The sequence below is a fragment of the Procambarus clarkii genome, chromosome 3, assembly GCF_040958095.1.
Source record: "Procambarus clarkii isolate CNS0578487 chromosome 3, FALCON_Pclarkii_2.0, whole genome shotgun sequence".
Lineage (NCBI taxonomy): Eukaryota > Metazoa > Arthropoda > Malacostraca > Decapoda > Cambaridae > Procambarus > Procambarus clarkii.
Genome location: NC_091152.1, coordinates 7,054,837 through 7,066,849, shown reverse-complemented (window position 1 = coordinate 7,066,849; position 12,013 = coordinate 7,054,837). Strand labels below are relative to the sequence as shown.

The following is a 12,013-nucleotide window of genomic DNA, read 5'->3' as shown; positions in this document are numbered from 1 at the left end:
TGAGTGTGTGTGAGAGGTTCTTCACATGTGTTTCACCATATATGGATGTCCATAGATGAATACTGTGTAGCATTCATATATACACACTCCGATGCTTCCACACATGTTATTCTGTTTAAGGCTCTATTTTATTATTATTATTTATCGAGTTGTCATACATACATATTATTTATCGAGTTGTTCATACATACACATATATGAACTGTTCATATATATACATATATAACTCATCTGGGGATTATATACTGTGGGGCGGGTTTTCGTCCAGAGAATCGAGGCTCTTGGGCCACCAGCTGTGGGAGTGGGGCGTCTCATCTTGGAGTAATCTTTCAAACATTGGGTCCTCTAACATTTCGATGGTGTTCCATACCCTGATGGCTTGGTGCTGCAGTCTGATGTTTAGTGGCTGTGTGTTCAGGAGTTCGTGGAGCTCCTGGATTGTCTGATCATATGGTGGACGGTGTTTTGCTGCTCTCCTTAGCGCCTTATTTTGTACTGCTTGCAGTTTCTGCATGTTAGTTTTCTTTATGGTGTGTAGTGGTACTGGGGGATATTCTAGATGCGGCCGAACTAGAGCCTTATATAGGTGGATTTGAATGTTAGTACTGAGGCTTCGGAATCTTCTCAGTTTTCCTAATGCTGCTTTGGCTTTGTTTAGTCGGTCCCTTACATGAATTTGTATCCCTGTTCTATTTATCATAAGTCCCAGTATTCTGCCTACCTCCGCATATTGGATCGGCTGGTTATCAAGGATGATGGGGTCCGGGTTTCTTTTCCAATGTGTATTATTTGGAACTTTTGTTTGTTGGTGCTAATTTTCCATTGCTTCTCAAAGTTGTTTATGAGTTCAATTGCCGCCTTGGTCATGTCGGCTAGCAGCGGCTTTGATGGGCCCGGTTGGCATATTATTTGGGCAACATCATCAGCGTATGTGATGTATTCTCCATGTTGGGGTTGGGGTAGGTCTGTATATATGTTGAATAGAGTGGGGGAGAGGCAGCTTCCTTGTGGTACTCCACTTTTCAGTTCTATTACGTCACCCAAGTAGCTGCCGATATTAAGCCTAGCAGTTCTATTGTCTATAAAGCTGCAGAGAGTAGCAGTAAATCTCTCAGGAAGCCCTAGTTCAGATATCTTATATTTTAGGCCTGTGTGCCACACTTTGTCGAAGGCTTTCGAGACGTCCCTAAGCACTATATTACACTGATCTTTTTTCGACACTGCGTTGGCTATATGCTCGTAGATCAGGGCTATAGCTGTATGGTCCCCTCTGCGGTTTCTAAATCCATGCTGCCTGGTGTTGTACTTCCCTTCCTCTTCCATGTACTTCACAAGTCTCTGATTGATAATTTTTTCGAATATTTTACCTGGTACTTCGAGGAGGGAAATTGGCCTGTAGTTTTCAGTTTGGGTTGGGGGTTTACCTGGCTTGGGGATTAATCTTATTGTGGCATTCTTGAAGTATGTGGGGAATAGTCCAGATGCAAAAGCTGCATTTAAGATACATGTGTATTGATGGAGTGCAATCACTGGTAGGTTGGATAATACCATCTTATTTATTTTGCTGTTGCCCGGCGCCTTGTTCTTGAAACCCATAATTGTTTTATGGACCTCTGCAATGGTTATGTGTTTCATAAGGTGGCAGTCATCGCGTATGTTGTTAAGGTCTATTGTTTGCGTCGGGAGTAGTGCTACAGCTCTGTTATCGACTTGAGTTGTAATTTCCCTTTCATTAATTGGGCAAAAATTTAAATTTTCTTCCGGGTTTATCCTGAATATTTTTTCCCAGAACTTCCTGAATTCCTGCTCTTGTTCTCTCTCCTCATAGAGTTTATTTCCTGAGGCGTCTATGATGTAGGGTGTTTCCTCAGAAGAGCTTCCCATCAGGGTCTTTACTTTTTTCCAGAACTTTCCCGGGTTTCTGTAGTCGACTTGGATTTTGCTTATTAGGTCATCCCATTGTTTGGTGTACTCTGTTTTGCACAGATCTTGCAGCTCATCTTGAAGTTCCCTTTGTAGTCTTTTGCGCTCATCCGTCCACCCGTATTGTGTTATGAGTTGTAGAAGATTGTTATATCTGGTTTGCAGTGTCCTGAGCGCCTCAGTGGCTGGGGGGTGTGGGAGCGTTATGTGGTGAGCTACGGGAATGTGATCAGTCATGCATTTTTCTATGGTGTTAATCCATGTATTTAACTCTGCGTTTATGCATGATGTTTCCTTTCCATTAAAATCTGTGACACTGATTTCCTGTGCACTGCTCTTGAACGCTTCCCAGTCAGTTTTAGTGTATTGAAGTCTTGGTGGTGAGGGTTTCTGAATGGGGTTAGTTGGCAGCGTCATTATTATTGGTAGGTGGTCGCTTGTGCTCACAGGGCCCCTTTCTATGCGGGGTTTAGGAAGTGGTGGTTGATAACAGTATTATGTCTGGTTTACCACTATGGCCTTGTCTGACGTAAGTTGGGAAGTCTGGACCCAGGTGGGTTAGATTTCCGTACCTTATCATATTGTGGATGGCTTCTCCTGCTTGGTTGTTCTTTCCATGTCCCAGTGTTCTGTGCTTGGCGTTCAGATCACCCAGAAAGTAGGCAGGTCTGTTCCTTCTGGTAAGTTTCATGATGTCGGCAAGGGGAAGGTAAGGACGTCTTGGTGGTTGGTAGCATGTTCCTATGAAGATTATACCTTTCGTAGTTTGGAGTTCAATTGCCAGGAAATTTTCCTGGAAGTTATCTAGAATTTTGTGAGGAATATTTCTTTTAACGGCAATTGCCGCTCCATCGTTGGCCTGGTCAGCCCTGTTGACCTGGTAAATTTTGTAATTGAAGATCTTGATCTTCTCGCTGTTCTTTTTTCCATGGCTGTTAATGAGTATTATATCAGGGTCTATTTCTCTGTACAAGTTGCTGAGTTCCAATGCTCTGTGCGGAGTCCAGCATAGAACATTGTGTTGAATTATTGTTAATGACTGGATGGCTATGTTGAATCTGATGGGTTTCTTCCACCTTGTGGATTGTTCGGGATCGTTCCATAACCATTGCGCATTGCGTCAAAGTCCTCGCTGCTTATCTGTTGAATGATTATGGGTTTTCGGTTTGAGGTAAAAGTATTTGACATTATCCGGTCGTACACGTCACTCGTAGAGACACCGGGAATGTTGTGTTGGAATTTTATTTGATGGGTTTGTATTTGCTCTTTGAGGATCCTGTGGGGAACCCGGTGGGTTGTTTTGCTTGAGTAGAAATTGATTGTGTTTGGGGTCTCTACTGAGGCTTGGGTGACATTTTGTGTGGGTGTGCGGGAATCAGTGAGAACCGTTGTGGGTCCCTGGTCCTGTGGTACTTGTATGTTTTGTTGTTTATGTGTGGCCCCTCTCCGGGGGTCCTGAGTGGTAGTTGCTGGTGTTGTATCATCTTCCTCTGGCTTGTTGGTGGTTGCTGGGGTCGTGGGTGCTGGCACTTGTTGGGAGTTAGTCACAGTTGGGGTAGTGCTGGCTACATTGCTGTCCACCAGGGCTTTTATGATGTTAGTGGAGTTAGTGGAGTTGGTGTCTGGGAATTCCATTAATGGGAGTCTATTCATCTTGTACATTTCTTTAATTACAGACCTAAATGACCCTGGGTTTGCTATGTTTTCTAAATGAGCAAAGAGCATACTGCTCAGGATCTTTGTGGGTAGGTCCCCATTTACCTGTGAGGTCATGTTTGTTGGAGTGTGTGGGGTAGTGTTTGCTGGATTATGTGATATCTTGTTAGACCAAGCATTGGTGGTAGTTATACCTGCATAAGTATTATTGGCCATTGCTGTCTTTTTTGCTAAGGCATCGGCCTTTCTTTGTTTTAAAATGTCCTTCCTAATGGGACATATTGATGCAAGTGTGCGGTGAGGACCCTCACAGTTGAGACATTTGGCGTTTGATTTATTTATGCAGTCTCTGTATGTGTGTCCCTGCCCAGCACATTCTGAACATACTTGGCCCGTTTGTTGGCACTCTGCGGCTGTGTGATCGTATTTATAGCATGTCCAACAAGGGGTAATGTTATAGTATTCCTCCTGCTCAAGGTTGTTGTTGTCCGTGCTAAGGTGATAGTAGTTGCAATGGATACCTTGGCTGAGGGCTTTCTGTGCCATGGAGATTTCTTCAAACCTTATTTTCATCATGTTAGACAGTCTCGGCATGAGGATTACCTCTTCCACCTTGGCCCAATCATTCTTATATTCTATATCGTGTTTAATATTTTCTGGGGTGTCTTCAGTAATTCCTGCATCAAGTCTCTTCAAGATTATTGTCTTCCTGGCCTGCAGCTCAGAGGGAATAATAACCTGGAAATGTTTATCCTTCAACATACGTATGTTGTCTCCCATGATGATTGTATCCACATTTACATCCTGGTAGCATAGTGCTATGAAAGAGGAGTCCTTTGTGGGTATTAGTCTAGAAAATCTTACTTTGAGAGTTGATAACAGATTTGCTAGTTCCTTCTGTTTCTCATTGCCTGTCCCCCCCCCCCGCTGAGGGGGATTTTTACCCGGTGTCCTCTCATTGTCTCAGTTCCTGTACATTTTATCTTGTATAGTTGCTTTTCTCAGCAATTCCCTTCCTTGGAATAAGTTCTCCTGAGCCGAGGGCTATGCACTCTGTCCTTCCACTTGGTTGGTTGGGACTCGCAGAGGGTAGCCCCCAGTGACTTATCCTCCTGTATCCTATGTGTGGACAGAATGTCCCCTAAGACAGCCTAACCCTGCTACAAGGGTGAACAGATGCCCAGATCAAGTGGCCCCCCAGATTTTACAGATAACCGCATGGGCCACTGGACCGTTCCACTTGACCTGTTGAAATGGCGAAATGAGAAGAGTAAGAGAAAGTGGGGAAAATAGATCTTATAACTAGGAGTGTACAGTTGCTCTGTACAAAGCTGGCATCATCATATGTTGGCGGCTATGTCACCCTCCTGTCAGGTAGGGGGAAGGGGAGACCGTTGGGTCAGTACTGACCGCAAAGGTCAGGTTACGGACCCACCACTCTCCTTGCTTGTTGCTCCTCTAGGTTCTTGCTAGGGAATCTTCCATTGAGTTCCAAGTACTCTGTGTAGGTAATGCTGTGTTGTTACCAGCAATGCACCAACCACTACTGCTTGGTAGGCTTCCCCTAAGGGAGCAGTAGGCCTCCTCCAAGCCACAAGTGCCTAGGCCAGGCGATCGCCCAGGGTATTAGTTCACTCTATGGTTTCTTTAATACTAGTGACTTATGCAATAGTGTAATGACACTCAGCAGCACAATAGTATTGTGATAATACCGCCCTGGCGAACGCAGCACAGGGTTGGGGACTTATTCCCTAGAAGGGAGAGCAGACGCGCACATCCTCTCAGCCCAAGGCCTGGTCCGCGAGTCCTGTGCGCAGGAAGGAAGCAGCTCGTGACAGCTGACTAACTCCCAGGGTGTTAGTCAGGGTGTATTTACTGCTAGGTAACAGGGGCATTCAGGGTGAAAGAAACTTTGCCCATTAGTTTTCTGCCTGGTGCAGGAATCGAACCCGCGCCACAGAATTACGAGTCCTGCGCGCTATCCACCAGTCGACGAGGCCCCTGTGTGTGTGTGTGTGTGTGTGTGTGTGTGTGTGTACTCACCTAGTTGTACTCACCTAGTTGTGTTTTGCGGGGGTTGAGCTCTGGCTCTTTGGTCCCGCCTCTCAACCGTCAATCAACAGGTGTACAGATTCCTGAGCCTATCGGGCTCTGTCATATCTACACTTGAAACTGTGTATGGAGTGAGCCTCCACCACATCACCCCCTAATGCATTCCATTTGTCAACCACTCTGACACTAAAAAAGTTCTTTCTAATATCTCTGTTGGCTCATTTGGGCACTCAGTTTCCACCTGTGTCCCCTTGTGCGTGGTTCCCCTTGTGTTAAATAGACTGTCTTTATCTACCCTATCAATCCCCTTCAGAATCTTGAATGTGGTGATCATGTCCCCCCTAACTCTTCTGTCTTCCAGCGAAGTGAGGTTTAATTCCCGTAGTCTCTCCTCGTAGCTCATACCTCTCAGCTCGGTACTAGTCTGGTGGCAACCTTTGAACCTTTTCCAGTTTAGTCTTATCCTTGACTAGATATGGACTCCATGCTGGGGCTGCATACTCCAGGATTGGCCTGACATATGTGGTATACAAAGTTCTGAATGATTCTTTACACAAGTTTCTGAATGCCGTTCGTATGTTGGCCAGCCTGGCATATGCCGCTGATGTTATCCGCTTGATATGTGCTGCAGGAGACAGGTCTGGCGTGATATCAACCCCCAAGTCTTTTTCCTTCTCTGACTCCTGAAGAATTTCCTCTCCCAGATGATACCTTGTATCTGGCCTCCTGCTCCCTACACCTATCTTCATTACATTACATTTGGTTGGGTTAAACTCTAACAACCATTTGTTCGACCATTCCTTCAGCTTGTCTAGGTCTTCTTGAAGCCTCAAACAGTCCTCTTCTGTTTTAATCCTTCTCATAATTTTAGCATCGTCCGCAAACATTGAGAGAAATGAATCGATACCCTCCGGGAGATCATTTACATATATCAGAAACAAGATAGGACCGAGTACAGAGCCCTGTGGGACTCCACTGGTGACAGTGTGTGTGGTGTGTGTGTGTGTGTGTGTTTGTGTGAGTGTGTATGTGTTTGTGTGTTTATTTGGTGTACTCACCTATTTGTACTTACCTATTTGTGCTTGCAGGGTTTGAGCTTTAGCTCTTTGGTCCCACCTCTCAACTGTCAATCAACTGGTGTACAGATTCCTGAGCCTAATTGGCGCTATCATATCTACATTTAAAACTGTGTATGGAGTCAGCCTCTACCACATCGCTGTCTAATGCATTCCACCTGTTAACTACTCTGACACTGAAAAAGTTCCTTCTAACGTCCTTGTGGCTCATTTGGGTACTCAGTTCCCACCTGTGTCCCTTTGTTCGCGTACCACCAGTGTTGAATAGTTTATCCTTGTCTACCCTGTCAATTCCCTTGAAGATTTTGTATGTAGTGATCATGTCTCCCCTCGCTCTTTTGTTTTCCAGCGTCGTAAGGGCATTTCCTGCAGCCTTTGATGCCGAGTTGCAAAGTTCTTTTGCTCGAGATGTTCCACTAGCTTTCTTTGCACAATCTTCTCCATCAGCTTACATGGTATGCAGGTTAGGGACACTGGCCTGTAGTTCATGGCCTCCTATCTATCCCCTTTCTTGTATATCGGAACTACATTAGCTGCTCTCCAAATTTCTGGCAGTTCCTCGGTTGCCAGTGATTTGTTATGCACTATGTAGAGTGGCAATCACAGTGCCTGGTCTCCTGCTTCCTACCCCTATCTTCATTACATTACATTTGCTTGGGTTAAACTCTAACAGCCATTTGTTCGACCATTCCTGCAGCTTGTCCAGGTCTTCTTGAAGCCTCAAGCTGTCCTCCTCTGTCTTAATCCTTCTCATAATTTCGGCGTCGTCAGCAAACATTGAGAGGAATGAGTCTATACCCTCTGGGAGATCATTTACGTACATCAGAAACAGGATAGGTCCAAGCACAGAGCCCTGTGAGACTCCACTGGTGACATCACGCCATTCTGAGGTCTCACCCCTCACTGTAACTCTCTGCTTCCTATTGCTTAGGTACTCCTTTATCCACTGGAGAGCCCTACCAGTTACTCCTGCCTGTTTCTCCAACTTATGCATCAACCTTTTATGGGGTACTGTGTCAAAGGCTTTCCGACAGTCCAAAAAAAATGCAGTCCGCCCATCCTTCTCTTTCTTGCTTAATCTTTGTCACCTGATCGTAGAATTCTATCAAGCCTGTAAGGCAAGATTTACACTCCCTGAACCCATGTTGATGGGTTGTCACGAAGTCTCTTCTGTCCAGATGTGTTACTAGGTTTTTTCTCACAATCTTCTCCATCACCTTGCATGGTATACAAGTTAAGGACACTGGCCTGTAGTTCAGTGCCTCTTGTCTGTCACCCTTTTTGTATATTGGTACTACATTAACAGTCTTCCATATTTCTGGTAGGTCTCCCGTTTCCAGTGACCTACTAATCTATGGAGAGTGGCAAGCAAAGTGCTCCTGCACACTCTTTCAATACCTATGGTGAGATTCCGTCTGGCCCAACAGCTTTTCTCACATCCAGCTCCAATAGATGCTTCTTGACCTCATCTCTTGTAATTTCGAACCTTTCCAAGGTCACCTGGTTTGCTGCCACCTCTCCTAGCGCCGTGACTTTCTCCCTGTTCTATTGTAAAGACCTCCTGGAACCTTTTGTTGAGTTCTTCACACACCTCTTTATCATTCTCTGTGTACCTGTCCTCGCCCACCCTAAGTTTCATCACCTGTTCCTTCACTGTTGTCTTCCTCCTGATGTGACTGTGTAGTAGCTTTGGTTCGGTCTTGGTTTTATTAGCTATATCATTTTCATTACCTTTTCTCAGCTGCTCTTCTCACACTAACATACTCGTTCCTGGTGCTCTGGTATCTCTCTCTACTTTCTGGTGTTCTGTTATTACGGAAGTTCCTCCATGCCCATTTGTTCAGCTCCTTTGCTTTCATACATTCCCTATTAAACCACGGATTCTTCCTTTGCTTCTCTGTTTTTTTCCTGTCGGACTGGGACAAACCTGCTTACAGCCTCCTGACATTTTTAGGTGACATAGTCCATCATGTCTTGTACGGACTTGGTTCCGAGTTCCGTGTCCCAATGTATATCCCATAGGAATTTATTCATCTCCTCATAGTTTCCCTTTCGGTACGCCATCCCTTTATCAGTTCTTTTTGGGGGTGATAATTCCTAGCTCAACCAGGTACTCAAAGCTCAATACACTATGATCACTCATTCCCAAGGGGGCTTCCAACTTAACTTCCCTTATATCCGACTCATTTAGGGTAAATATCAGATCAAGCAAGGCTGGTTCATCCCCTCCTCTCATTCTTGTCGGTCCCTTGACGTGTTAACTTAGAAAGTTTCTTGTTGCCACATCCAGCAGCTTAGCTCTCCATGGTCTGGGCATGCATGTGGGTTTCTGTTTCCCCAATCTATCTTCCCATGGTTTGAAGTCTCCCATGATTAGTAGTCTGGATCCGTTCCTGCTAGCCACAGAAGCTGCTCTCTCTATTATATTGATGGTGGCCAAGTTGTTTCTTTCATATTCCTGTCTGGGTTTTCTGTCATTCGGTGGGGGGCTATATATGACTACTACTATAATTTTCTGTCCTCCAGTTGCTATGGTGCCTGATATGTAGTCACTGAAACCTTCCACAGTTCTGAATTACCGTCTCTTCGAAACTCCAACCTTCTCTTTGTAGCAAAGCTACACCACCTCCTCCTCCTCTCCCTTCTCTCTCTTTCCTCACTACATAGTAGCCCTGTGGAAACACTGCGTTTGTTATAGTTTTCGTTAGCTTTGTTTCTGTGAGTGCTATTATGTCTGGGTTTTCGTCTAGTGCCCATTCTCCGAGTTCACTTGTTTTATTTGTAATCCCATCCATGTTAGTGTACATTGCCTTCAAGCTCACTTTCTTCTGTTCATTTCTTGTCCCTTTCTTGGCGAGCATTCTGCTGGTGTGGGAAGCTGTTCCATGGGTGAGAAGATCTGTGAGGTGGTTTGCAGGGTCTCAAAGGATTTTGGGGTGGGGAGTGGGGGTTTAAGGGAAGGGGGGACAGGTAGAGTGTGGGTTAAGGATATAGGGGGGACGTGGAGGATACTGGGTGAGGGGGGGAGGAGGGATAGGGATGATGGGGGAGGGGAGACAGGGGGGGAAAGATGGGAGGGGGGACATAACGGGAATGGGGAAGGGGTGACAGGGTCAGAATGGGGTGGGGGTGGGGGGGGTGGGAGGGTTGGGTGGGGGTAGGTAGGGTGAGGGGAAAGGAGGGTTTCTATGTAGAGGGGGGGTACGTGTGTGTGTGTGTGTGTGTGTACTCACCTAATTGTACTCACCTAATTGTGCTTGCGGGGGTTTAGCTTTGGCTCTTTGGTCCCGCCTCTCAACTGTCAATCAACTGGTGTACAGATTCCTGAGCCTACTGGGCTCTATCATATCTACATTTGAAACTGTGTATGGAGTCAGCCTCCACCACATCACTTCCTAGTGCATTCCATTTATTAACTACTCTGACACTGAAAAAAATTCTTTCTAACGTCTCTGTGGCTCATCTGGGTACTAAGTTTCCACCTGTGTCCCCTTGTTCGTGTCCCACCCGTGCTGAAGAGTTTGTCTTTGTCCACCCTGTCAATTCCCCTGAGAATTTTGTAGGTGGTTATCATGTCTCCCCTTACTCTTCTGTTTTCCAGGGATGTGAGGTTCAGCTCCTTTAGCCTTCCTCGTAGCTCAATCCTCTCAGTTCCGGGACGAGCCTGGTGGCATACCGCTGAATCTTCTTTAACTTTGTCTTGTGTTTAACTAGGTATGGACTCCAGGCTGGAGCTGCATACTCCAGGATTGGTCTTACATAAGTGGTATACTGGGTTTCTGAAAGATTCCTTACACAAGTTTCTGAAGGCAGTTCTTATGTTGGCCAGTCTAGCATATGCCGCTGATGATATTCTTTTGATGTGGGCCTCTGGGGACAGGTTCGGTGTGATATCAACCCCCCAGATCCTTCTCTCTATTTGATTCTTGCAGGATTTCCCCTCCCAGATGATACTTTGTGTTCAGCCTCCTGCTCCCTTCGCCTAATTTCATCACCTTACACTTTCCAGAGTTGAACTTCAGCAGCCATTTTCTAGACCATTCCTCCAGTTTATCCAGGTCATCCTGTAGTCTCTGTCTATCTTCATCCGTCTTGATTCTTCTCATAATTTTTGCATCTTCAGCAAACATCGAGAGGAATGAGTCTATACCCTCTGGAAGATCGTTCACATATATTAGAAACAGGATGGGTCCAAGTACTGAGCCCTGTGGGACTCCGCTGGTGACATCTCGCCACTCTGATGTCTTCCCCCTCACTGTTACTCGCTGTTTCCTGTTTGCTTAAGTACTCCCTTATCCACTGGAGCACCTTCCCTTTTACTCCTGTCTGTTGCTCCAACTTTTTTAACAGCCTTTTATGGGGTACTGTGTCAAAGGTTTTTTGGCAATCCAGGAAAATGCAGTCGGCCCACCCTTCTCTTTCCTGCCTAATTTTCGTTGCCTGGTCATAAAATTCTATTAAACCTGTGAGGCACGATTTACCATCTCTGAACCCATGTTGGTGGTGCGTTACAAAGTTATTTCCCTCCAGATACTCTACGAGCCTTTTCCTCACGATCTTCTCCAGCACCTTGCATGGTATACAAGTTAAGGAAACTGGCCTGTAATTCAGTGCCTCTTGCCTGTCACCCTTTTTGTATATTGGGACCACATTAGCTGTCTTCCAACTTTCTGGTAAGTCTCCTGTTTCCAGTGACCTGTTATACACCATAGAGAGTGGCACACTTAGTGCTTCTGCGCCTTCCTTTAGTATCCATGGTGAGATTCTATCAGGCCCAACAGCCTTTGTCACATCTAGCTCCAGCAGACACCTTTTGACCTCATCACTGGTGAGGTCAAATTCCTCCAAGGTTTCCAAGGTTGCCGCCTCCTCATTTAGTGCAGGGGCTTCTGCACTAAATATGTGTGTGTGTGTGTGTGTGTGTGTGTGTGTGTGTGTGTGTGTGTGTGTGTGTGTGTGTGTGTGTGTGTGTGTGTTGTGTGTGTGTGTTGGGCGTGTGTGTGTTGGGCGTGTGTGTGTGTGTGTGTGTGTGTGTACTCACCTAGTTGTCTCCCCTAGTTGTGTTTGCGGGGGTTGAGCTCTGGCTCTTTGGTCCTGCCTCTCAACTGTCAATCAACTGGTGTACAGATTCGTGAGCCTATTGGGCTCTATCATATCTGTATTTGAAACTGTGTATGGAGTCTGCCTCCACCACAACACTACTTAATGCATTCCATTTCTTAACTTTTCTGACACTGAAAAAATTCTTTCTAATGTCTCTGTAGCTCATCTCCGTACTAAGTTTTCACCTGTGTCCCCTTGTTCGT

The 12,013-nt window shown here is 45.6% G+C and overlaps 1 long non-coding RNA gene across 1 annotated transcript in view; it reads right to left on the bottom strand.

Annotated features, from left to right (window-relative positions):
* Window positions 1–12,013, bottom strand: part of LOC138367387 (uncharacterized) — a 133,607-nt gene that overhangs the window by 84,252 nt on the left and 37,342 nt on the right. The window lies entirely within an intron of this gene.